Raw genomic sequence first — 5,000 nt, forward strand, 5'->3', positions numbered from 1 at the left:
ACTTTGAGCCTTTTTCGCGTCTGTTCACCTCCTCACTGGCGGCCGTCCAGGTGCTGCCTACCTCTCTCTACCTCCCTCCATCTCATACATCTCTCTCATGCACATTGACCAATGACACGGCTCCGCAAAAAACCTGATTTGGATCAGTCAATGGAAGCAAACCAGCGGTCAGCTATTTCTTAAAAACCACTAATCTGTTAATAATGACCGTGGAAGCGGTCGTGTTGCAAGGAAGAGGAGCGGTGATATGACAAAATGGACGTCTCAGAAGCATCAAAGATCACCCGCCGCCGCGTCCTCCATCGTTTGGAAGTTTTGAGGACACATCCGAGCGTTTGAGTCATTCTCGGCGCTCCGCGAACTTCAACTCATAAGGCGAGTGAAAGACGGTGTCGAGAGATGTCAAGTGCGAATCAGAACGGATGATGAAAAAAAAAAAAAAAAAGGAAAAAAAACTCCCCGAGACAAATACACAAAGCAGGCGGACGCATACTGTCGCTGTCGCCATGGCAACCCGTCCGGCATCCTCCGGCCCGGTCACGGCGGTAGCGAGCCACTTCCCTGCGTTATCGCTGGACGTATTGACGCCGGCGGGCTGTAAAGAGATAAGCAGTGCTTAGCTGGGATCAGATGTAGTGAGGGTGGGGGTGGGGGCAAAATGATGGAGAGATTTACGCTGAGTCGCAGGATTTAAAATGTAGCGGGAGAGACAATATGAGGAAGAAAGGGGAGAAGGACGAAGGTCTACACCTGCAGACTGGCTTACCAGAGCCTTCTCTTCAAGTGCTTAACCCTGAGATAAGGCTTCATGAGGAACAGCCGCTCAATGTGTTCGCGTTACGCATGTTGCTGTTCCCATCGTTGGTGGCGGGGTCCGCCTTCCGGTGCAGGGAGTGAAGGGGCAGCGGTGGTGAATATTCCAAAGCAGCGTGGCTGGTCGTGGTCAGTAAACTGTACGGGATGGACGAAATTCCACAAAGGAGAACAAGAAACGTCCACCAGCGCCTCAAGCGGGCCGAGGAAAATAATGAATTAATCGATCCGAAGAAGGAGAACTTTGGGGAAAAGAAAGTGACGCCTGAGAAGGAAGAGAGAGAGAGGAAAGCCTGGACGTTGAGAGAAGGTAAAAAACGTCCCTGAAATGACGAGGTAAATTCACGCGGAAGGATCAACGGGGAACATTTCCCTGAACTTCCGGCGTTCTCAGCGCAAAGTGAGACAGAAAAAAAATGACCCAGAAAAAGAAAGATGGACTCGCGTTGGAGTTTTCACAGGCTCTTCTCTCGAGAACAAAAGGAATAATTTTTAAGAAGAATCTGAGAACAGTTTTGCGCATGAGTCTCTCTCTCTCTCTCTGCTGAGGTCTATTACCGCTCAGCTCTCGTACAGTTCTCTCCTCGGTTTTATCCATTGAGAGGGGAGATTTCAGCGCGGACTGACACTGCGGATTACGGACGGACGGTTCATCCAGACTGCGATGCCAGACACGGCAGGACAAAGACACTCACATGTCATGTGTCACCGGTTCCAATACACAAAAACCAGGAATTACTCACGTGAAGAAGTCCATTTTTTTTGGATCATGTGCTCAATCTAGCAACCTACATCAGCTCAAAAAGCCATAATGTTGGTGTGGCAGTTCCGCCTGCCACACGCCACGGAAGTGGCCTTTTCAGGGCCGTCCGGCAGAGAGACACTGAAGACGCTGGGTTGTAGACACCAGTGTATTGCAGAGAGGAGGCTCGGTGGAACAAGCCAGGAGCAGATGGAACATGTCATGACAGGGCTCCTCACCTGAGTGAGTGTGGGGATGGGGGTTTTAACCTGCTGCTCGTTAGACCAAACAACGATCATCTGGCATGCAGCCACCCTAACCCAAACACCTGGATCCAGGTAGGGTGGGTCTGCTCAAACCGTCCCATCCACACACCACAATTGGCTTATTCTGATACATCATAATCTTGTTTTGAGCGTTGTTGGAAAAGAATCTTCAAAATAGGCCTGGGCGATGGGCGACAAAATCAAATATCATGAAATTCCTTCTTTGGAATACTTAGATATCGGACAAATGGACAATATTTTGGGTGCTATGACTATTGGTGCCTTCAGAAGATATTTACACACAAGCTATATTAGAAACAATCATGAGTTAGGGTTAGGTGTATAACAGAACAGATATCAATCTTATTTTATACAGTATATCGCCCTTCAAAAATGTGCTAATCACTAAATCTTCCTTTTCTTTTAATGATTAAATAATTAATAAAATATTTATGGCTCAGATTTGACGTATTTCGGTCAACTGGTCGACAGTCCAGTGCGAGAGCCACATGATCTATTGCAGGTAAATGCTGGAATTCTTGGGCCTTGCCAAGTCCACCAGTCATTTTGCAGCTTCCTCAAAACAGACCGCCCCTCCCTCCTCGATGCCTTCCGCTGCTGCTTGAGCCTTTCGGCTGTGGGGTCGCTTAGAAGCGCGCCGCGTGCCGCGTGCATGGGTTCCAGTTCATTTGAGCGAACGTGGGGTCCTACTGTCACTCGCAATTTGGTGGTCAGTCCAGCAGTCAGCGCCTCTCATTGCGCTGGTGATGTGCACGTCCCTGATGTCTGTGCGTCTCACGATGACATAATCCAGCAGGTGCCGTTGTTTGCATCATTGGCGCACACGCACACACGCGCACACACGCACGCACACAGGCACACACACACACACACACCATGTCTCGAGTGTGAACACACACACATACTTTTCGATTCACAGGAGAGAATGGACTCTCAGACTTCGACACAATGAGTCATGCTGCCAGGATAAGGGTGTGTGTGTGTGTGTGTGTGTGTGTGTGTGTGAGAGAGAGAGCGGTCTGGATGAATGTGTAGAAAAAGGGTTACAGCAGCATGACACGTGTCTATGCACCACTGGAGATACAACACACACACACACACAAACAGAGGAATATTTATGATCTTCGACACACGCTCATACATACACACATTCTTGCACACACAACCCTCCTGCTGCAGCTGAGCTGCCGGCTCCTCCACCCTGTCCACTGCTGCTATGGTGATAGCCCCCTCCAAGACCTCCATGGCTCCGAGGGACCACGCCGGTGTCATTTTGGTTGGAGAAAGTGAAAAATCTACGTCTGTGACAAGCCGCAGCCATTATGGGCCATGTGTGGAAGAGATTTCAACTGCAGTTCAGAAAAGGCTAGATGCTGCTCCAGAAAACCGGCCATTGAATGGAAGTCAATGGAAAAAGAAAGAACTTCTCACTAGAAATACAGAGTCAACGCATTTTTTTTCACAAAATGTGAGGGTCTCAATATCTAAGTCGACTTCTTCTAAGGCTGAAAGACGGTATATTGAATATATATAGTCAATGGATATCCATCCATATATAAATAATATAAATATAGTGTACATGTGTTATTTCTTATCTCTTTTTTTTAATTGTATTCTCTTTCTGGACTGCACTATTCTTTGCTGCTAAAACACCCGACTTCCCCTCCGGGATCAATGAAGTTTTATCTCATCTTATCTCATCTTATTTGGGGGAGGTGGCTGTCTTGACAGCAGAAACAATCATAAGTAATGCGTGTAATACGACCGTTGATTAGGACAGAGCAACAGACTATGAAGCTCAGAAAGATGCATTACTCTCGTGTTTACGCTCCTCAAACACAACATTTAACAACCACCAAATCACCAAATGACCGGAACACAACCCCGGAGGATATCTGGTCTCATATCATGATATCGGTATTATTTTATACATCGCCCAGCCCGTCTTCAAAGATGAGCCGATCACGGAATACTAATGATAAAATGCAGATTATGGCTCATCAGATTTGACATATTTTGGTCAACTGAAGAGCCCCAGCTCTGCTAAAACCCCTTTGTCAGAACAACAGTTAGAAACTCAACTTCATACAAGTGCGGCTCTGGCTTTGATGGCTTATAGCACATGACCTACATGTTGATGTTCATCTAATTTACCAACGCGTGTCGACTGTTTTGGTGAATTTCTACAGTGTCAATGGGAGCACACACAATTACACACACACACACACACGCGCACGCGCACACGCACGCACACACACACACACACACACACACACACACACACACGCATGCACACACACACACATACACGCACACACATGCACAGACATACGCACACACACACGGTACACGTATTACTAGAGGGACTTTAGGGACGAGGATGAGATACTGAATCCCTCAGACAAACTGACTGAATCAACACGACAAACAAGTACACAACACAGATGAAGATGCACAGATACACACACACACACACGGTACCGAGTGTGAACACACACAGATACTTTGCTATTCACAGGAGAGATTGGACTCACAGACCTCGACACAGTGAGTCATGCTGCCAAGAGAAGGGAGCGCGTGTGTGTGTGCGTGTGTGTGTGTGTGGGGGGGGGGGGGTTCTGGATGAGTGTGTAGAAAAAGGGATACAGCAGTATGACAAGTGTCTATGCACCAGTGGAGACACACACACACACACACACACAAACAGAGGAATATTTATGATCTTCAACACACGCTCATACATACACACATTCTTGCACACACAACCCTCCTGCTGCAGCTGAGCTGCCGGCTCCTCCACCCTGTCCACTGCTGCTATGGTGATAGCCCCCTCCAAAACCTCCATGGCTCCGGGGGACCACGCCGGTGTCATTTTGGTTGGAGAAAGTGAAAAATCTACGTCTGTGACAAGCCGCAGCCATTACGGGCCGGGTGTGGAAGAGATTTCAACTGCAGTTCAGAAAATGGCCACTAGATGCTGCTCCAGAAAACCGGCCATTGAATGGAAGTCAATGGAAAAAGAAAGAACTTCTCACTAGAAATACCGTTCTATGCAGAGTCAATGCATTTTTTTCCAATGTCTAAGTTAACCTCTTTCAAGGGGAGTCTGTGATTGGGAATATGATCACGATATGAAGGCTTATAGAGGGGTATATTTA

The sequence above is a fragment of the Zeus faber genome, assembly GCF_960531495.2.
Source record: "Zeus faber genome assembly, chromosome: 4".
Lineage (NCBI taxonomy): Eukaryota > Metazoa > Chordata > Actinopteri > Zeiformes > Zeidae > Zeus > Zeus faber.